Source organism: Zootoca vivipara, chromosome 17 (genome assembly GCF_963506605.1).
Source record: "Zootoca vivipara chromosome 17, rZooViv1.1, whole genome shotgun sequence".
Classification (NCBI taxonomy): domain Eukaryota; kingdom Metazoa; phylum Chordata; class Lepidosauria; order Squamata; family Lacertidae; genus Zootoca; species Zootoca vivipara.
In genome coordinates, this window is record NC_083292.1 from 13,666,365 (window position 1) to 13,689,230 (window position 22,866).

A 22,866-nucleotide genomic window follows, 5' to 3' on the forward strand; every position below is an offset into this window, starting at 1 on the left:
CCCACACTTTGGTTTTTAATGACTTGTTTATAGTTTAGAAAGGGATGGAGAAATGATTGAAAAGTGTGGGGCAGCCAAAAGATTAATGGGAAGGGGTATAAACAGCTTGCAAGAAACACCAGGATGAATGCGCATTGTTGTGTAACCTCTCTGCAAGCAAATCGGAACAAATGCCTGGTGTAAGCTGGACATCGTCTAACCTCCGCATTCGCTGTGTGCAAGCAAATCAGGATGACTGCTGAATCCGGCATTGATAGCCCAGAATGCTCAGGTGAACCGGCCGTGTGGAAGCAGATATTTAGAAAATAGTTCCTTGATACAAACTTTGGCATGCACAAGATTGTACTTTCCTTGCTGACACTTCCCCGCCTCCTAATTTTGAATATAATAAAAAAAAGTACAGTAGTAATAAAACAACAAAAACCATTGCTACCTGACATCAACAGTAAAGAATATTCTCTCTATCCTGATTTAAAACGTGACCATTAATAGATACAGGTAGGTAGCCATGTTGGTCTGATGCAGTCAAAATAAAAATAAAAAATCCTTCCAGTAGCACCTTAGAGACCAACTAAGTTTGTCATAGGTATGAGCTTTCGTGTGCATGCACACTTCTTCAGATAGATACTTCTTCTTCAGATAGATAGATAGATAGATAGATAGATAGATAGATAGATACAGTGGTACCTCGGTTTACGAACACCTCGGGTTACGAACTTTCGGTTTACGAACCATCGAAACCCGGAAGTAAGTAACCCGAGGTTTCCGAGGCCTATGGAGGCCTCCACGGAGGCATCGGAACGTCCGCGACTGGGACGCAGCCACAGAAGCGCTCCGATGCCTTCACGGAGGCTAACTGTGTGGAAAGGAGCCCTGCGGCTGCGGCCGCGTCTCTTTCAAAGCGGGTGGGGGGGTCCCTTTGGAAGCGCTTACCTTGCGCATAGAAAACAGCGGTGAGAGGCTTGGCTGCGCGGCGGTGGCGCTCGCAGCTCTCCTTCCCTCTCTACGTGGTGCCAGCCGGGCGACCTTTCTCCTCCTCAGAGCAGCCGCTACCACCACCAGGCGCCAGGACTGGCTGGGGTGGCTCGAGGTGCGCCTGGCTGTGCTTGGAGCGGCGGCGGCGGTAGCAGCGGCGGCTTCTCTCAAGCCCGAGCCTCTCCACTCTGCAGGGGCGCAACGGTGAAGGCCCGGCCTCGCTTCTCTTGACCCCTCCGCGAGGCCGGGCCTTCACCGTCGCGCTCCTGCGACGTCTCTCCACCTTCGCCGTCGCGCTAATGTGAAGAGGCGTCGCAGGAGCGCGACGGCGAAGGCCCGCTTCTCTTGAGCCCTCCGCGAGGCCGGCTCAAGAGAAGCGGACCTTCGCCGTTGCGCTCCTGCGACGCCTCTCCACATTAGCGCGACGGCGGAGAGACGTCGCAGGAGCGCGACGCTGAAGGCCCGCTTCTCTTGAGCCCTCCGCGAGGCCGGCTCAAGAGAAGCAGACCTTCGCCGTCGCGCTCCTGCGACGCCTCTCCACATTAGCGCGACGGCGAAGGTGGAGAGACGTCGCAGGAGCGCGACGCTGAAGGCCCGCTTCTCTTGAGCCCTCCGCAAGGCCGGCTCAAGAGAAGCGGACCTTCGCCGTCGCGCTCCTGCGACGCCTCTCCACATTAGCGCGACGGCGAAGGTGGAGAGACGTCGCAGGAGCGCGACGCTGAAGGCCCGGCCTCGCGGAGGGGTCAAAAGAAGCGAGGCCGGGCCTTCACCGTTGCGCCCCTGCAGAGTGGAGAGGCTCGGGCTTGAGAGAAGCCGCCGCTGCTGCCGCCGCCGCCACTCCAACCAGAGCCAGGCGCACCGCGAGCCACCCCAGCCAGTCCTGGCGCCTGGTGGTGGTGGTGGCTGCTCTGAGGAGGAGAAAGGTCGCCCGGCTGGCACCACGTAGAGAGGGAAGGAGAGCTGCGAGCGCCACCGCCGCGCAGCCAAGCCTCTCACCGCTGTTTTCTATGCGCAAGGTAAGCGCTTCCAAAGGGACCCCCCCACCCGCTTTGAAAGAGACGCAGTTAGCCTCTGTGAAGGCATCGGAGCGCTTCTGTGGCTGCGTCCCAGTCGCGGACGCTCCGATGCCTCCGTGGAGGCCTCCATAGGCCTCGGAAACCTCTTGGCAGACAGTGAAATTCATCTTAAATTGAAGCTTTAGGGGGTGTTTTTCATCGTCTGGAACGGATTAATCCACTTTCCATTATTTTTAATGGGAATGTTTGCTTCGGTTTATGAACACTTCGGTTTATGAACAGACTTCTGGAACCAATTGTGTTCATAAACCGAGGTACCACTGTAGATAGATTAATAGAGACAATCTAAGTGAAATTGACGACTATAATCTGTTCATTTCAAACGCTGGCAAATAAGTGAGATCTTCATCCTACTGGGCAATAAGATGTTTGTTCTTCTAGCCTTGCAGTAAAAGTCTCTTAGCCACCATAAGGGCCTGCAGAACCCACTTTTGTTGTCCATCTGTTCTTCTGCACACTGCAGGAATATAATTTAAGAAGGGGCAAGTGCTTTTATCCGCCCCGCCCCCCTCTGTACTATGGCCTACATCTGACTTATTCATACCTACTTTTTTGCATGTTGTAATTGAGCAGCGCAAAGGTGCTTCCTTGGTGAGAAAATATCTTTTTTTAAAAAAAAAATCTCCTGGGCTACTCTAACTTTTTGAACACGCCTTAGTTGCATGCTTTAGACTAGAGCGAGATAATCCCCTTTCTGCAGAGCCTTTCCTCCTTAGCTTTTGATTGCTAGATTTCAGGGATTTTTATGTTGCGAGGGCAGGCTGGTGGTAGAGGGTAAGCCTTTTCCTAGTTACTATTCTCTTTAAACCTATAAAGCAGTCAAAAGGTGGTGAGGTTTAAGAAGGGAGGTTTATGGCAGTTTCCAGGCTCTGAAACCTTATGGAATCCGACTCCCGAGTTCACCCAGTGAAGTTAAGGCACGACTAGCTTAGGTGCATTCATTGCAGTGGGTCTACTCCGAGTAGGACGTCGTTGGCATTCCCTGTGGGATTTTCACCTAGAAATGTTATATGCCTGCGCTTTGCGCAATGCAATTTATTGTTATTTATTGAATTTATATACCGCCCTGTAGCTCATTTCCATGGCACTCTGTATCGTTCTTGTAGGTGGCGATGTACTATTCATTTATTTTTACATGATACAGTCATACCTTGGTTTTCGAACAGCTTAATTAGTTCTCAGCCGTTGTGGCTCCCAAACGGCACAAACCCGAAAGTGAGTGTTCCAGTTTGTGAACTATTTTTGGAACCCGAATGTCCCGACGGCGCTTCCGATTGGCCGCAGGAGCTTCCTGTGGCCAATCAGGAGCTGCGCTTTGGTTTCCGAACGTTTTGGAAGTCGGGCGGACTCCCGGAACGGATTCCGTTCGAATTCCCAAGGTACGACTGTACTCTGCATGCCTGTCTATCATCTTTGTTGTTGACAATTACACGCTGCGTCTCCTGTTTTGATGTTTCCTGAGATTTACTATTTATATACCAAACCTGGTGCTTTACCCCAGTCCGTCGGGCCCTCCTCAGGGGTGTGGGGCAGGGCCAGGGGGCTAGGTCGCTGATTAAAGAGATCGGTATGTGGAAAAGATGGGCCTGACTCCCCACCCCCCACCCGAGCAGGTTCCTCCAGTGTTTCTGCCTCTACACGAAACACCAACCAATTTCCTTGTCAATAATTACTGGGTGGGTGGCGGCAGTTCAGGTGAACCGGCCTGTGATTCGAACCTGGCGGAAACTTCCCTTCTAATAAACGTTTTGAGCAGACTCGGTGTCCAGAATGCGCCGGGATCCCCGGGGAGATGAGGTGTGAGACGGTTATGCTTTTTCAGGAATTTTGGGTGAGGTCTTTTTAAGTGGCATTCAGTCAGCTGCGGAAGGCTTAGCGTCCAACACTAGGTGCATTGTGCCTCCTTTGTCTGGCGCTCGGGATGGGCTGTGGTGGTGTCTCAAAGCGGGTTTGGAGGCTCCAGTGTCTAAAAGCATGCTTTCGAACCTGCCCCTTCCACCTCCAGATTCATATGTAGGGTTTTATGAACTGGAGATCCTTGCATCTCCTAGAAGTGAAAAGAGCCAGCATGGGGCAGTGGTTAGATTGCTGGACTCTAGGATGTAGGGGACCAAGGGGGTGGGTGGGTTTGAATCCCCACACAGCCATGCATCCTGCTGGGCAGTGTTAGAAACTCAGGTGTATAAGCTTACAGGTGAAACTCGGAAAATTAGAATATCGTCAAAAAGTGCCTTTATTTCAGTAATAGTTATAGGTAGGTAGCCGTGTTGGTCTGACGTAGGCAAAACAAAATAAAAAAATCCTTCCAGTAGCACCTTAGAGGCTAAGTTTGTCATAGGTATGAGCTTTCGTGTGCATGCACACTTCTTCAGTGTATCTCCTTGCAGAGACCTTCTTCAAGCAAAGCACCTGCGGTACCACAAAGTCCCTGCTTCTCCCCCAGTTAGACAGGTCTCTGCACCCCAGTGATCCTGTAAATTTGCTTTTGCTTATATTGCTCAGCCGTGTATGTGTGGTATCGGTAGTAATTCATTCATAGAATGGGAGAGTTGGAAGGGACCCTGAGGAATATCTGGTCCAGCCCCCTGCAGTGCAGGAATATGCATCTGTTCCATACGGGGATCGAACTTGCAACCTTGACATGATCAGCACTGTGCTCTAACCAGCTGAGCTGTCATTCATTCATTCATCCATCCATTCATCCATTCATTCATTCATTCATTGATGTATTCTTAAGCTGGCTTTCAGAGCAGATACCTTCCCAAGGAAGCAAGCACTACAATACGTAGAGCTCAAAACAAACTCCAAAAATAGATCAAATCAAGACAACCGTTTAAAAAAATTCAAGCAAATTTGACAGCAGGATAAACCCTTATAATTATAGCTCTGCTAGGAGATTTAAAATACGGAATGAATGGGTTTAAAATGCCTATTTTACGCGCACAGGCTTTGAATTGGGTTCGGGAAAGTTTCATAGACCTCTGGTTTTTCCCTCCCCAAGTTTGCCTTGAGTTCTGATGTCAGCTATGAAGTTTTGCGATCCTCAAGTGCAAATATTGACGCATGGCTTTCGTCTTTGCTTGTTGCAAATAATTTGATATTTGCATGGTTTGCATATCGATGCAAACACCCTGGCTCTCTCTCCCCCCCCCCCCCCATTTTTATGAAGGGAACCTCCCTGCTCCGGCTAAGCAAGGTGATGTCTCTGTACGGGTGCGGTTTGAATTCCTGGTTTAAATTCACAGGCCGCCTCTCTCTCTCTCTCTCTCTCTCTCTCTCTCTCTCTCTCTCTCTCTCTCTCTCTCTCTCTCTCTCTCTCTCTCTCTCTCTCCCTCTCCCCCGCCCCATAATAGTGGCATAATCAGCCCGGGCTCCTCTTTGTGAGCTACTTGATTCTGTGTGGTCTCCTTTTGTTAGGTTGGTTTATGGCGTCGCTCACCTCCTGATTAGGGAGGCAAAGGATGGCTGTTGCCAGCTGCCGCTGCCTGCCTCCTGCAGAAAACAGTTTGCATGTTACAATGGGCTTAAGAAAACCCAGAGCAGAGCAGGGGGGGGGGCGCTCTTAAAGATTAGATACCCACCTCTGATAATTTATTTCAATCTCTATTTATTGCCTCTATTAATTGCTCCCCATGGGGCAACCTTGAATCTTTTGCAAATACTGCAAATATCAATTGCATATAGATTTTGCACATGCAAACAAACACTATAATATCATAACAGTTACATAGATATATAGATCCACCTGTTCTTCGTTTATTAATCCCTTCCCATTAGGCACCTCACTCGCTGTGCAGTAAAAGCAGTTCTGTCCACATGTAAAAAAAGCAGTTGAAACAATTGCATATACCGTATAAATTTCGGTTTTAAAGCAATTGCACATACAACCATTTAAAAAATGACAGCAATTGTGTGTATCAAATCGCTTTCAGTTCCATCTGGGGTATATCTTCTCCACGTCGAATGTTGTTTCCATTTCTGCTTTTAACTCGTTGTCTTGGTTTTCGTACTGCTGGTTTCTGTGTGTGTTTGTGTGTTTGTGCCCTTAAAAAAGAAATTTAAGCAATACTCCTGGAATGCCTAGTGGAGCCCTCAGGAACAGAGCAGCAGCCCGGGTGTTTGGAAATAATGTTAACAATAGAACATATGGGAGGCCTAAAGTACCAAGCTTTTATTATTCAGGAGGCGGAAAATGCGGTTTGATATTCAGTTGATATACAGCATAAACGAGAGCCGCAAGCCGGCCTCGTTTGAGCTGGGGGGGGGGGGAGAATTCAGATGGTCTTTTGAATATAATAACTTAACATTTTGGCCTGAGTCCATAGAATGCTTTCCAGCTGCTGGGTACGAGCCAAGAAATTGTACACTGTAATCTTAGATGCTCACTCGGTTTCATCCTGCCCTCCTCTCACCCCATCCTGGGTCCTCAATCTTGGAATTTTTACTTTCCTCTTTCTCGCTTTACACCCCCTTCCCACACACACTTAATCCCCCCCCCCTTTTCTCTACCTCTCTGGTTCTTGATCTGAATTGGCATTTTGCAACAGGTGATGAGGGTTGAACGCAACAGAATGTCTGCTTTCGCTCTCTTGCCCCTTTTCCTGTTCTGCAAAATGTCTTGTGGTCCTGAGTGGAGGGGAAGGGCTGTGTTGCTCAGTGGTGGGAGCACCACTTTGCATACGCCGCGTTCAGTCCCTAACAGCACCCCGAGGCAGGACTGCGAAAGGCTCCTCCATGAAACCATGGAGAGCCATGCCGCCAGTCAACACAGGCAGTATTGGGCTGTAGTCGTCGTTCATCAGGCATAGGCAAACTCTGCGCTCCTGTTTTGAGACTACAGTTCCCATCATCCCTGACCACTGGTCCTGTTAGCTAGGGATGATGAGAGTTGTAGTCCCAAAACATCTGGAGGGCCGGGTTTGCCTATGCCTATGCCTGTCGTTAATTAAATGTGTTTGACCGCCCTATACCCGCAGATGTCCTTTTGGTCTGACTCAGCACAAGGCAACTTTTGCCCCTAACTAAAATGCACACAAATTCAAACTGGGGCTTGTAAAGTCCGTTCGACTTCCAAAACGTTCAAAGCACGGCTTCCGATTGGCTGCAGGAAGCTCCTGCGGCCAATCGGAAGCCGCGGGACCCACGTCGGACGTTCGGGTTCCAAAGAACGTTTGCAAACCGGAACAGTCACTTCCAGGTTTGCGGCGTTCAGGAGCCAAAATGTTCAACTTGCAAGGCTTTCGGGATGCAAGGTCCGACTGTACTAACTCAGTTTCGACTGATACTTGCTCATTTGCTTTAATATTACTGCGACTGCTGCATTTTTCTTCTTTTACTGTCCTACATTCTTGGCTTTATTTTGTTCCTGTGGGATTATCTTTCTCTTGGTCTCTGCGCAGTCCCAGATAATGGGGTGGGTTTGTTTTTGTGGGCAGGCATTTTCCTCCCAGCCCACTGAATGTGAGTTGGTGTGCAGCGGGTGATCGCACGGGGGGGGGGGGGCGGCGGAGCATTGCGAAACATGTACTTTTCTTTCATGGAATCATAGTAAAATTGTAGAGTTGTAAAGGGCCACGGGGGTCTTCTAGCCCAGCTGCCTGCAATGTCGCCCAGTGCATGACTCGAACCCACGACGCTAAGATTAAGAGTCGTGCTTTACCAACTGAGCTATCCCAGGTACCCATTCATTTGTGAATCGTTTCCTGCAAAACCTTTCAGGGTGATTTAACAGCTAAAAACTTCTTGTATTATTTTATTTTTGTAAAGGTGTTTTTAAAAACCCCAAACGATTTCATATCCGGTCAGGGCTTTTTTTTTTCAGCCAGAACTCACGGAAAATAAGTTGCCCTCTCCGGTGGGCACCATTTATGGCGAATTCTGCCACCTCTTTTTCTCAAAAAATAGCCCTTCATCTGGTACAGATAATGACTGAGATACAGTGGTACCTCTACTTACAAATAACTCTACTTATGAATTTTTCTACTTACAAATGGAGCTCCGTCCGCCATCTTGGATGCGGTTTAGATAGGATTTTTTCTACTTTCTAATTTTTAGATAGGGTTGCTTCGACTTACGATTTTTTTCTCCCAATGCATTCCTATGGGATTCGACTTACAAATTTTTTTGACTTACAAATGTGTGTTCGGAACGTATTAAATTCGTAAGTAGAGGTACCACTGTACAAAGAGAGATACAGTGGTACCTCTACTTACGAATAACTCTACTTACTTACGAATTTTTAAATAGGGTTGCTTCTACTTACGAATTTTTTTCTCCCAATGCATTCCTATGGGATTCGACTTACAATTTTTTTCGACTTATGAATGTGCGTTCGGAACGCAATAAATTCGTAAGTAGAGGTACCACTGTATAGAAAACTGCCTTATGCCGAGTCAGATCAATGCAGCTCAGTGTTGTCTACACTGACTGGCAGCAGCCCTTCAGGATTTCGGACAGCGGTTTCTCCCCCTGCCCTACCACTGGAGATTTAATAAAAGGGGTGGCAGAGGAGAGAAGCCTCTATCCCCAATCTAGAAATACAGCATGGAGTTACAGTACTGTAGTACCTTGGTTGACGAACGCATAGCCACTCAAACGTTTTGGCTCCCGAACACCGCAAACCCGGAAGTGAGTGTTCTGGTTTGAGAACGTTCTTTGGAACCGCAAGTTTCCAAACCTTGGTTTCCGAACGTTTTGGAAGTCGAATGGACTTCCGGAATGGATTCTGTTTGACTTCCGAGGTACCACTGTACTTCTCTGCCAGAGCCCCCTCCCAGAAGGCTTGCCAATTTGCGTGGGGTGGGTGGGCGGGCGCTTATTTACAAGGTTGCAATCATTTTGATATTAGTGTTTTTTAATATTTTGTTGGGAGCCACCCAGAGTGGCTGGGGCAACCCAGTCAGATGAGTAGATGTTAATAATAATAATAATAATAATAATAATAATAATAATAATAGCAGTACTTTGGGGTACCCATTGAAACCAACAGGGAAGGTGACTGGGGGTCGGGGGCAGTTATTAAGGATTCTGCTCTCTCTCTCTCTCACATGCACACATGTGCTTGCTCGCTCACACTTATTTATTTTACTTTGAGCCACTCACAGATTTTTCTGCTGTGAGAGAGTAGGAGTAATTGGAGGATAAAGCTACAGTGGTACCTCTACTTACGAATTTAATGCGTTCCGAACGCACATTTGTAAGTCGAAAAAAAATTGTAAGTCAAATCCCATAGGAATGCATTGGGAGAAAAATTGTAAGTCGAAGCAACCCTATCTAAAAATTTGCAAGTAGAAAAAACCCTATCTAAACCGCATCCAAGATGGCGGACAGAACTCCGTTCGTAAGTAGAAACATTCGTAAGTAGAGTTATTCGTTAGTAGAGGTACCACTGTATATTCCACCTCTGTGGCCACAGAATGCGAGGCTGGCTTCCCGTAGTTAACCGGTTGGCCACTGCATTAGATTTTGTGTTTTTTATATTGTAATTTTATGGTTTGGACTGCCCTGAGACCTGCGGATAAAAGGCGGTATACAAATTTAATTCATCCTCCTCATAGTTGGGCCACTAGCCTCCTCCAGCAAGGCTCCTGTTATATGTTCTTACATTTCCTGTTGTTGAGTGAGCACTTAAAGTGCCGTGTAGCTTCATTTTTATTAATGGAAGTTACCATCTCTGGAGCTACAGAGCTCCATTTATTATGCCCCGGTTATTACTGGTGCCTTTTATATATGTGATGCTGCTGTTAATGGAGGAATACCATTTATCATTGGCGCAACAGGCGTCTGAACCATGAAACCATGGCTTTTCAGTATATCACCATGACCGGAGATTAATTAGAGCTGAAAGGGATGTGAGGGGGGAAACGTTTTCCCATCAGAAATATGCATTGGCTTGGCAAAATATATTTCGATGTTCATATTCTGCTGACCTATCTACCTAAATGTGTTTCATATTAGAATTGGTGGACTGTCTGCCTAGACCTGTGTTACAGTTTTGCTGTGGAAGGGATAGAAAAGAAAGGCGACTTGGTTTCCTTTTTCATAACGGCAGAGTTTAATTGTTGAATTAGTAATTGGTAAATTGCTGGTGAATCATGGTTTGGTGGAATCTCTCTAGTCTTGGGTGAATTTTGAGTGATTTTGTTATTAATTCTGAAGTATCTCCCAGTTGGATTTCAGTATGTAATGACATTTGGAAAAGTTTTGAAATTCGAATTCTACCATTGCCGGATTTAGATGTTGCTTTTCTAGTTCTATAGATCACGTCCTTCTGTTCTGAAATTGTGGCGTTTGGAGTTTGGCAGTATACGGTGAATGCTTTGTTGACCAAACTACCAGAACAGCCAGTTCAATTTTATGCTTAACATCTAATGGAAGATAAAAACTCATCATTGTCCATGGTAAATTTCTATCGGTAGCAGTGAACTGAAAGGACAATCTTCAGAGACCAATTGTATGATTGTTCATATGTTGTACCCTGCAATTTGTTTACCTCTTAGATTCTTGGGTGCTGTGTGCTTTTTAATTTTTGCTCTATTGGCTATGATGAGTTGATTGATTGATTGATTGAAATGAACCAGTTAAGGTCCTAAGGCGTTGACATGCTTGTTTCTCGTTGATAACTGGCCACTATCCTCTTCAGGTATCACAGTGCAGCGCAGACAGCTTTGGACCAGGCTTCCTCAAATTTGGCCTTCCAGATGTTTTGAGACTACAATTCCCATCATCCCTGACCACTGGTCCTGCTAGCTAGGGATCATGGGATTTGTAGGCCAAAAACATCTGGAGGGCCGAGTTTGAGGAAGCCTGGCCTGGACTGTTAGACCCTATCTAAAACCGCCACGGTTTCCGTTTGGATGTCGAGACATTCGTAAGCGTGCGGCCATTTGCCCCATTCGTAAGTCGAAAAATTCGGTTGTCGAGTCGTTCGTAAGTCGAGGTACCACTGTATATCAAAATCTCTGGGCCTTTAATTTGCATTGGGCTGGGTCTAAAAGCATTCGGGAGCAGAAAACTTTCCAGCCTGCCTGACACATTTTTTTAAAGGCATATTGCGAACCTGTTACTCTAGAACTGTGATTGGGTGGGGGTGACCACCATCACCCGACAAAGCTAGCAACCGAAACAGCTCCAAGAAGCTCCAAGACAGATCTCTCTATCAGAGGTTGGGGAAGGGGGAAGGTTATTGCCACGCTGTGTTGAGCAAATTGGTGGGCGAGGGATGGACTGTGATTTAGGGAGCATCGTGTGTGTACGCCTCTATCCAGGGCCGTCTCAAGCATGTCGGGCGCTCTGGCACCATGGTGCGGAGATCGCTCCGTTGCCCCCGCTCCGTTTCTTGCTGCGGCTGGTGGGTGGGCGCAGCGCGCGGTACGGTTTCCGCACGGCTCCCCCCCCTACCGGGCTGGTGCCCTGGCGCCCCACGCCACCCAGACTACCCCTAGAGCCGGCCCTGCCTCTATCCATATCGCTCTGCATACCACCCTCCCGTTGTCTGGGTCGCCCCTGTGGAAGGCAAAAGGGGGGTGGTTTGTTTTCTCAATAGGCATTTCTTGTAGGATAGAGGGAGGAAATATTTTTTTATGTTGGTTGCATTGCCCCAGGGATAATCAGTTGGCGAGGAGGGGAGCGCTCATGCTGTCAGTTAGCAGAAGCCAGTACAGTGGTACCTTGGTTCTCAAACGCTTTGGTACTCAAACAACTTGGAACCCAAACACTGCAAACCCAGAATTAAGCATTCTGGTTTGCAAACTTTTTTTCAGAAGCCGAACGTGCTCCGTTTTGAGTGTTACGCTTCCGATTTGAGTGTTACACCGCGGTCTGTCTGTTTTTGCTATTTATTTTGCAGTTTTATTTATGCGGCTCTTTTTGTTTTGTTTTTGTGACTGTGTGGAACCCCAGTTCAGCTACTGATTGATTGATTGATTGATTGTGTGGCTGCAGTACATTATTTATTGCTTTCATTTTATGACTCAGTGGTCTCGTTGGATAGTAAAATTCATGCTAAATTGCTGTTTTAGGGGTTGTTTTTAAAAAGTCCGGAACGGATTAATCCATTTTGCATTGCTTTCTATGGGAAAGCGCGCCTTGGTTTTGGAACTTTTTGGTTTTGGAACGGACTTCCGGAACAGAGAACCAAGGTACCACTGTACTGTAGAGAACCAGAACCAAGAAAGCGGAGATGGTACCCCACCCTCTCTCTGGCAACCCCCTGTCTCTCCACCCTTTTCTCTCTTTCAACCCCCCCCCGTTTCTCTCTCCCCCCATTTCTTTTTCAGCACCCCCCCAAAAAAACTTTCAGGATTCGACCCCCTAGCCCCGCTTCACCTGCATGAAATTAAACTGAAGGCCATTTGTGGTCCTGGGTTCCCAAGTCTCTCTCCACCCCTATTTTAGCAGAGCAGGGTAGAGGGGTAAATGATGGAGAGGAAGCGATAAGGGTTTGCTTATTCATGCTATTTACCCCTGAGAAAAACCAATTGACCATTGACCACTTTCTCTCTCTTTCCTGCAGGTAATGTTGCCTGTTGCCCCAGGGCGAACTCCCCCTGTTGGTAGCTGAGGTAAGAGAAGAAACACACACAAAACACAAATATATATTTAAAATGCTCTTAGCTTCTTTGCTGTCCAGAAATGGAAGTGCTGTGTTGTATCCAAGAGTTCCTCTGATTAGTTAAATCTCACTGTGCATTCCAACCAGGGATGGAGGAGAAATGTGGTTTGTTTCTCATTTCAAAGCGAATCTACCTGATTTGCACTTCCCGAAACAACACACAGAGCTTAAATGCACCTCCTTCGACTCATTCGAGAGCCGAAGCTGTCCACATTTTGCAGGGCGGTGCTCATAACCATAAAATGCATATATTAGGGGGAAATGTGCCTGAGAGCGCATGAATGGGCAAGAGTGCCGTACAAAAATGCAGTAAAGTGATTCCGGGAAGTGTGCGTTTGGGGTAAAAGTCCACACCAAAATGTGAGGGCTAAATCTTACAGCTGACGCAGAAATGATGGCGGACTGAATTTAAGAGCGGTAAATTGAGAAACTGGGAGAACCCAAAACTGATAGATTTGGCCATCCATAGCTTCTTGTACTTCTCAGATCAGGGTGGTTAGAAAAGAAGAGGGGGTCACAGCATCGCTTTTCAGTGCAGACCTGTGCACCCCATGGGGGGGGGTTGTCTGGTGGTTATTCCAGAGGGGTTTCTCTGAAAGAAAGGTGTTGCGGTTCTGCATTAGGAACCCATTAGAATCTGCAGAAATGTATAGATGAGGGCCATTGCTCTACGAGTCCCTAGTGATGGAAAATGCCAGGGCGCTTCAGATTCCGCATCCCTGTTCTATATAAGGAGAGTGTCCTCTGCCCCTTTCAAACAATTATTATTATTATTATTATTATTATTATTAAATTTCTATGCCCGAAGGTCTCAGGGTGGGTCACATAAAATATCAAATACATAAAATCAAAACAAAACCAACAGCCCAGTATAAAACTCCAAAAGAGCCAGCATTTTTAGAAAGGGTATAGGATAAGCAATTGGTTTATCTGCATGCAGGTTTCACCAGATTAATGAACCTACGTGATTAATCAGCTGGAGATTTAATTAAGTGGCACATCCTTCCAAATACACAGACACACACACACACTTATTTATTTCATGAGAGTTATGCATCACTCGATTGTGTAAAAAAAAATGCAACCCTCCCCCAAGTGTGGTTTACAAAAAGATAAAACAATCAAATTATTGATAAAACAATCAACAGCCATAATTTAAAGCAGTGGTTCCCAAAGTGGGTGGTATCCTGCTGGTGAGTTGGTACTGCTTCCAAATGGGATGGGATTTGCCGAATGTGGGGCGGCGGCACTGGAGTTATAAATCCTGGCTATCAGATTCTGAAAAAACTAGTATCACTGTATCAAGTTCATTAGCTTTGTTGAATTCATTAAACTCAATAATTTCAATTGACTTTTGAACAAATGTGCCATTGTTACTGGGGATAAGTTTCTGGAACCGAGCGGGGCGGTGGCCTGAAAATTTTGGGAACCACTGACTGAAAACATTTTAAAAAGTTGAAATCGACAACAAGCTATAAATGGATTAAAACCCAAAACAACATCCTAGATATCTGGGTAGGCTTGTCTGAACAGAAATGTTTTTAGCAGATCCCCCAAAGAAGGGGGGGGAAATATGGAACATTATCAGTCTTTCTGTGTTACTGTTTTAAACAGAAAGCATTTACAGCCAGTGAGAACATTGGAGAAGAAAAATATTTAAGAAGGTGGGGCGGTGATGGGGAGAGAGAACCTTGGAGTTGATTCCGGGGCCAGCAGTTCAGGTGATGAACACACATGCAAAATCCATAACCAAGATGTTACTTAGCGTTTGTTTCTATGGGAATATTTTGGCGAGCGCGCACCCGTCCTCTTGGGTTCTTTCCTGTACATTTCCTGCAAGGGAGCATGTGTTAGATCTTTCTATCCAAGAGACACATGTTTCATATTTTCCCATAACCTCTTCCTGACCCTTTTGGCTGAGGGAAGGAAATGCAAGATGGGACTGCGTCTTCTCTCTTGATTGCGATTACTTACACAAAACGGAAAAAATTTCGTGTGGCTCTGCTCTCCCCTTCCCCCATACTCTCCGGGGTGCGTGTGTTTGTGTGTGTGTTTGCACACGCATATGTGCAGTATTCCTTGGAACTATAAACTATTGTTGAAGGGGAAAGCCAGGTTCCAAGAAAGCTTCCTGGCAGGCTCGCGAGATGGCTGCGTCGGCTGTTTGGGCGGTTTCCCTCCTCTCGAGCTCTTAATAAGACAGACTTCGTTAGCGGATGACTCTGGGTAAAAGGAGGGAAATTACGATGGCCCTCTCGCAAAGGTTAGGAACACCTACCCCAAAAGGACTTCTGCATTTCAGTTTTGACAGCTGCTGTCGGCGGCTTGAGGCGAATGCAAAGCAAAGACTCGCTCACAGCATCTTCCATCTGATCTGCGCCAGAGTGGCCAGAAAATGGCTATGGTGACTTCCAGATTTGCGCTTCCGGGAGAGATTGGAGATGAACATTTCCTGTGATTCTCAGTGGCTACTGCTCTTATCACCCGGCAACACGGTTGTCAAAACCCTATGTTCTTCGCACAGTCGTACCTTGGATCTCGAATGGCTTATTTGGCAAACGTTTCGGCTCCCGAACGATCGAAAACCGGAAGTGAGTGTTCCGGTTTTCGAACTTTTTTTGGAAGACAAACGTCCGACGCGGCTTCCGATTGGCTGCAGGAAGCTCCAATCAGAAGCCACGCTTTGGTTTCCGGACGTTCTGGAAGTCGAACGGGGCTTCCGGAACAGATTCTGTTCGACTTCCAAGGTACGACTGTATTTGGAACCGAGAGTGAGCTACCAGTTCAGTTTTAGACCCCAGTAAGAACCACAATGGTTTGTGACTCTAGAAAAAAAGGTGGCGCGGTGTCACAGGGCTGGGGGCCAAGTATGGCATTCCTGTTTGAGCCTTGGGGCTCTCCGTAGGCTCCTCCCTCCCTCAGACCACGCCCTTTGCCAACTCTGCTCCACACCCTCAAGTGGAAATGCGCCCTGGAAGTATGATAATGCTCTTGCTTGTTTGGATGGCAGGATGGAGAGGTGAGCATATATTCCCATGCGTGTAGGACCGGCTGGCTGCAATGCAGGCTAGGTGGAAAGGTGTGTGTGTGAGAGAGAGAGAGTCAAATTTGTTTCTCCACCATCTTTTGCCTCTAGCCACGCCTGTCACTATAAAGTGAAAACGGCACAAATTTTGCCCATGAGAAACTGTGGTCTTCTGGCGGCAAAAAAAGGTCCCCAGCCTTGGCATTCTTAAATTGTATTCATGGCAGGACCATGTAAGTTATTTCAATAAATAAGTGTCTTCCCACTCAGGGGCGACTGTTTTGCAGGCTTAGATGACCTTCTCAGTCCCTTCCAGCTCTACATTTCTATGATTCTATGCTAGCTGGGACTGAAAGGGTGTCCATTATCTTCTGGAGGGCTTCCTTTCCTCCATCTCTGCCATTTTAATGAGCCGTGAGCAGACTTGGCAAACCTTCAGCGACCTTAAGCGTGAACATTTACCTGCTGCTTTTTTATTACTTTGTTTCCCATTGAGCACCTGTTCCCGAAACAGAGCTCCGGACGGCATAAACACCTCTTGGCATCCAGCATTTCCTAACCTTTTTCTGTTTATCCCTAACATTCCTCCGTTCGGTGCCGTGCTAGTGTTGCTCGTCTTCCTTTGGAAAATATTCATTTTGGCACCGGTGCTCTCGATGCTGAGGTTTCCTTCTCACATCACACCCCGCAATCTCTTCCAAAGAGGCTCTGTGTGGAGCCAGACCCTTGGCTTCGCCGAGTTCGTGTCCTGCTTTCCTGCCCCCCAGCCCCACCCCTGCTTCTCTCTTGGAAGCTTCATCCACTGCATCCCATGGGTCATCCAATGCAATCAGCATTTCCCTCTGGAAATGGGCACCACGGACCAAAGCAGCGCCGTTTCTCAGCTGCTCATTCTTGTTCGGCACGGAATGAGAGGGAAATCTGCTACTCAACTCCCGAGGTTTCCACTTTTCTTTTGGGTGCCTTCAGAGGTGGGAAATATTGCACTACGTTTGTTTGTTTTTTCGTGATTCTAGTGCTTCTGTCTCTTTTTTTAATGATCGCTACACACTGTGGTTCCTGTTGTTGTGATGGAAAGGGCTTTCTGACCGCTATGCCATTTTTAATTTCTTGCACACCGGTGGACGTGGCAGAACACAACAATGAAAGTCACTGGACAATGGTGCTTCTCGCCCCCTCTTTCCACACGTGATTTTCTCCCCCCCCCCAAAAAAATGAAAACCACAGGAAAGCACTGTACCACCCCAATTTTGTCACTTACTTTCACAATTTTCTGGGTTGAGGGGTACAGATTTTTTTTTCTGGAATCAAATAACATTGAGCATCAAACATGGGCTATGTTTCATTAGTTTTCCGGAAGTGGCTTCTACGTCGTGTGAGAGCTCAAATGTAATGTGGAAATTAACCATTAAGGAAATGTTGGGGGGAATGGAATAAACGGTTGTGGGAATGCACACACCCCCTCCTTTTTTTCCTAGTGAACTCTTGTAGAGAACTCTTGCTTTGTCTTTGGCAGGGCTTAGAAAGTTCATTTTTTAAAAAAGAATCTCATTCCAGTTCAGTATGTCCCAAAAGGATCTGGTTCCAGTTCAACAGACGCGCTTGGTTTATGTTCAGTTCACGTTTATCCAAATGACGCTCAGCAATCCTTTTTTCCAGCCCTTTTCCAAATGTTGCATGCATGCTGTGCTGAAGTATGAAACACACCTAAGGAAGACCTCAAAACACACAAACACAGGGGTTTGTGAATGGTTTTGACCGCCCTGAAATTAAGATGGCTAGGCTTCAAGACCCAAAGAGTTCAAAAATGTAAGAAGTGGGAAGATGAACTGCAAATTACCCCGGAATGAACTTACAGTAATTCACATCTAGTTCACCCAGCAATTACGAGAACTGCTTCCAAGGGGGGTAGTTCAGATATTTTCAAAAAACTAATTCAGGGAACTTTATTAAACCAAGCTGGTGCATTGCAAGCAATGGCCTAAGATAGCTTTCTGCGTTAAATCCTTTCTTTTCTTATCACACCCCACAGTTGGCTCCCACGGAGACAGCATGTCAGGTCCAAGCATTTGCTTCTTCATGAGTGTATTTGTGTGTGTGTGTGTGTGTGTGTGTGTGTGAGAGAGAGAGAGAGAGAGAGAGAGAGAGAGAGAGAGAGAGAGAGAGAGAGAGAGAGGCTGCTGCAGCACAAATGTTCTGTGCCTAAAACATTTCTAAAGCCGCAGGCCAGGGTACGCTTTTGAAAATAACTTCCCTTTTGAGGGCAGTTATCAGATACCCCTGTGGGGTGAGCTACAGCTGGTGTGCCAGGGTCCTAACCTAATCCTTCCTATGGAGTCCACAGGATGCAATTGTGCCTCTCGGTATATTTCAAGGGGCAGCACCTGTTGGGTTATGGCTGCTGGATGCCTTGGGAACCAAGGAATTTGATTGGGGGAAGCGTAAAGGAGTTGCTCCCTTTCGCCCCTCACGTGCCTGGCTTTCTCCTGGCTTTCTCCTTTGTGCTTCTCGTAGGGCTGACCAAAAAGCGGCCCCCAGGTTTTCCCATTTTCCAGGTGAAGAAGCTGGGCTGGGGAATTTTGGGGGTGAGGGTTGGCTGGTAGCTACCAAACCACTTTATTGAGAATAGCAGCAGCAGCAGCGGTGGTGGTGGTTTGGGGAGCATCTCAAGAAGGGACGAAAGGTTCCCAGAGAGTTTCTTGGCCATTTCCTGAGTGATTATAACCCAGCTCTGGTTCCTCAGTGGGAAAGCTGTGCACCTCTGATTTATCCGTGCCGTGAATTTTGACACCAGAAATTCTCAAATTGTTGTCCCTGGGCCAGGGATTATTTGACCCAACGCAGAACTGCTTCCTTCCTTCAAGTCAACTCCAAACTGCAATTCCCAGCAGGGCGTGGGGCGGTCAGAAAATAATTTTGGTGTGTCTCTCCTGTAGCCATAGACCATCTCTGGTGTTAAAACAGGTTGGGAGTATAACGTTCTGCTTCCACTGCTGGAGGCAGTATGCCTCCGAAGGCCAGTTGATGGGAACTGGGAGTGGGGACGGTGCAGTTGCTTTCGGATTCTGCTTTCGGAGTCCCCCTACGCATCTGGTTGGCCCCTGCAGGAACAGGAAGTTGGCCTGGATGCTTCCGAATCCCATTTCCTGGAAACCACAGGACTGGATAAATATTTAGGTCCTGCTTTCAGGCTTCCCAAGCACATCTGGTTGCCACTGTGAGAACAGGATGCTGGACTAAATGGACCATTGGCCTAATCCAATATGCTGTTCTTACGTTATTGCACATTAATGCCACTTGTCAGGTTTATTCTCCACTTTTTAGTGGGAAATGTAGACAGCGGGCGGCCATGACTTCAGCTCCAGGAAGTGCTTAGCTGCACACCTGCTGTGGTGATAACCTTTTTTTAAATGGTTGCTGCCGTTTTGCTTATTTTATAACAGTATGCTAAATTGTTATGATCTGCTCTGGATCATTATGGGAAAGGTTGGGGAGAATTCTGACAAATAAATGCATGTGCTTTGTGTGTGTGTGTGTGTGTGTGTGTGTGTGTGTGTGTGTGTGTAGAAGGTGCGTGTTTATTATTCCACACCTTTCTCCACAACTACTTGCCCGATCGCCCTCAACTTTTGCCCACAACATCAGAGTCACAAGTGGGGGTGTATCCATCCACTTACATTGACCAGATGACACACCTAGCACAGGTAGAAACCTGGATTTCTGTACAAAAAAATGCTCCCTCCAGTAGACATCTGGGGAAGCTGGGAAATAGAAGAAGGCAGAAGAGGTTGCAACACAGCGCCCTCTAGCAGCGGCTACACTGGTACTACAGTTAGAAAACCTTGGCCCTCTATCGGAGGCTACACTGGTACTGCAGCTAGGCCAAATGGAGGCTCGCCTTTACGGACTAGGCTGAATGGAAGTGGGGACTCACCTGGGTGTGGGATGGGGGCAGGAGGGGACGGGATAGGTCATGGATCGGGACAGGGTGGGGGGAATCACAGGGATGAGCTACAGCAACGCGGGGCCTGGCCAGCTAGTACACACACACACACACACATACATACATACATACATACATGTGCATATGCACACACACACACACACACACACACACACACACACACACACACACACACTTATTTCCTTCATTGGAGGTTTTTGGTTGAATGGCACCTGTCAGGGATTCTTTAGCTCTGATTCCTGCCTTGCAGGTGGCTAGACCTTATGGTCCCAACTCTATGATTCTGCATATACTCTGTGATTCTATATATATGGAGGCATGGGTGGCACCGTGGTCTAAACCACTGAACCTCTTGGGCTTGCTGATCAGAAGGTCGGTGGTTCGAATCCCCGTGATGGGGTGAGCTCCCATTGCTCTGTTCCAACCTCCTGCCAACTTAGCAGTTCAAAAGCACACCAGTGCAAGTAGATAAATAGGTACCGCTGCGGCAGGAAGGTAAATGGCATTTCCGTGCGCTCTGGTTTCCGTCACGGTGTTCCGTTTATTAAGTAAGTTAATAAACTGGTTGGGCCCGCCAGAAGCGGTTTAGTCCTGCTGGCCACATGACCCGGAAAGCTGTCTGTGGACAAACGCCAGCTCCCTTGGCCTAAAAGCGAGATGAGCGCCCCATAGTCCTCTTTGACTGGACTTAACTGTCCAGGGGTCCTCTGTATATACACCCATGTACACACCAATCCTACACAGAACTTGATAGTAATATCCTATAATATACAACAAAGTACTATCACGCCAAGTATATTGCATACTCTTTTATTTCCCGTAAGCACTAACATTTCATTTTTTAGCCTACCACTCCTCATGCAATTGCAACCTTCTTTATATTCTTGCAACCCTTTCATTTTTATTGTGTTTTGCCTACACTCCTGCCCTACCCTACCCAGACGTAATGGAGATCAGTTGCAGTTTCTATTTGCTTTGATAGTGTTGTCATCTTTTGGCACATTCTTGAGAGTCTAGAGCTGTTGGTTTTTTATTTTATTTTTGTAAGCCTACAATGGGCTAACTAATCAGTTTTGATGTAATCAGCTTAACCGGTGTGTTTACTGTGATCACGGGACTGAAAAGCCCCCCAAAGTCAACTCCTAAATACCTTCATAGAAACTTAAATGCCATCTGTAAGCTCGTTCCTACTTTGTCACAGCAGCCAAACCAGTTTGACCTGCCAGGAGCAACCCTGAATGTGGCACGGACAGATGGGGGGGGGGTCCCTCTTTGACAAAATTCTATAGCTGCTCCAGCCTCAAATCTTGCCCTCGGTGCCATTTCAAGTCACCATGTTACAGCAGCGTTCGTCCATCTTGAGTCCCCAGATAGCATTGAACTACAACTTCCATCCATCCATAGCCAGCTGTTCCCAGTGGTCAGGGATGATGGGAGTTGTAGTCCAACAGTATCTGTCGAGGTTGCAGGATGCTGCCGTGCGTAACTGAATATTTATTTTATCTAGAAATGCTTTTAAACTGCTTAATATTTCAAGATAGCTAAGCAACGTGCAAAAATGCAGCACGAAGACAATAAGTGTTGGGGAAATGGGTGATAAAAATCAGTAAAAGAGTCCTGTGCCCTTTTAAAAATGTGGCTCTTTTTTGAGGGGGGTGTTATTGGGTTGCTGTTTTTATTTTGATTATATATATTCTGGTTTTTATGTTGATCTTTTCTGTGAACCCCCCTGAGACTTCCAGGTATAGGGTGACATATAAATTCAATAAATAGTACAGTGGTATCTTGGTTTCAGAACAGCTTGGTTTGGTTTGTGAACTTTGCCTTGGAAGCAGAACATGTTGAGTGTGTTCCTTTTGTAAATTGAGTCCCCTACTGCTATGGGAAAGCACGCCTTGGTTTAAGAACGGACTTCCGGAACGGATTGAGTTCATAAACCAAGGTACCACTGTAGTAGTAGTAGTAGAAGAAGAAGAAGAAGAAGAAGAAGAAGAAGAAGAAGAAGAAGAAGAAGAAGAAGAAGAAGAAGAAGAAGAAGAAGAAGAACAGGGATTCAGTAACAACGGGGCCCAACCAAATATTTATAAAAAATATGTAGCTAAGGCCCTCAAGACAGATTTCCCTTGCCCCCAAATGTACATAAAACCAGTGACATACAAAACCTCACAATCGTGCCCCTTCTGTGCAACTGTATTCCCCAACTCATGCAGGGTTTATTTATTGCTCGGTTTTATGGCTGAGCGCAAATGTGCGTTTAGAAGATTTCCAGTCCCTAGTCCAGGACTCCAGTCTGCACTTTACATTCGAAGTGGTATCATGCGACTTTAAGCAGTCATGGCTCCCCCTTCCGGAAAAAAATCCTGGGAACTGTAGGGTGCTAAGAGCTATTAGAAGATGCCTATTCCCCTCACAGAGCGGACTGCATAGGATTCTGCGGACTGCAAAGGATTGCTGGAAGCAGAAGGTGGCCATGTTGGCTGGGGCTTAGGACTTGTAGTTCTCCACTCCTGTGCTGTGGACTTTAGAGCTCTCCTCTGATGTGTTTGCGAAGAGGCGATTGGAAGCTTTTGCTTTTTTAAAAATTATTATTAACTTGTGCTTTGTTGTCAAGTTTCGAACCTGGAAGTGAGGTCAATCTTAGCTGCATTTTGGAGGAGATCCTGTGGGCCCAGTGGTCTTCTACTCTCATGGCCCCTTGTTAGGGATGATGGGAGTTGCAATCCAGTGTGGTTGACCACACCAGGTGTAACACTAAACCCTAGTTTGTTTGTTAAATTTATCAGGTGTTTATTTTTAAAAACCAAGGTGACTCAAAAGAAGTGAACACATACATTAAAACTAGCACAGAACAAAGCATAGAAAAAAATCTAAAACAGGGCTAAAACGTCCCACACGCTCAAAATCCAAAAGCCCAATGAAAAAGAAATGTTTTTGCCTTGTGCCTAATGCTATGTAATGATGGTGCGAGGCAAGCCTCCGTAGGGGGAAGCATTCCACAAGTGGGGAGCCACCACGCGAAAGGACCCTTCTTGTGTTGCCACCCTCCAGACCCCCGGAGGAAGGACACACGAAGGAAGGCCTCAGGTGTTGCTTGCAAGGTCTGGGGGCAGCTTATCTGGGCAGAGGCAGACTGTGAGGTATTGGGGTCCCAAGCCTCATAAGACCTTACAGCGTTGCGTCTCCACCAAGTCATCCCATCTTCTGGGCCCCCAGG

General features: G+C 46.8%; 1 protein-coding gene across 10 annotated transcripts in view; it reads left to right on the forward strand.

Annotated features, from left to right (window-relative positions):
• The window catches only part of HIC2 (HIC ZBTB transcriptional repressor 2), a 123,790-nt gene that overhangs the window by 72,126 nt on the left and 28,798 nt on the right, over positions 1 to 22,866 (forward strand). For 9 of the 10 annotated variants that reach the window (XR_009556946.1, XM_035097866.2, XM_035097871.2 and 6 more), the window contains exon 2: positions 12,565 to 12,613. The exons of the other annotated variant lie outside the window; for it this stretch is intronic. The gene's annotated coding sequence lies outside the window, so the exon portion shown is untranslated. The remainder of the gene's footprint in view (positions 1 to 12,564; positions 12,614 to 22,866) is intronic. 10 annotated transcript variants of the gene reach the window in all.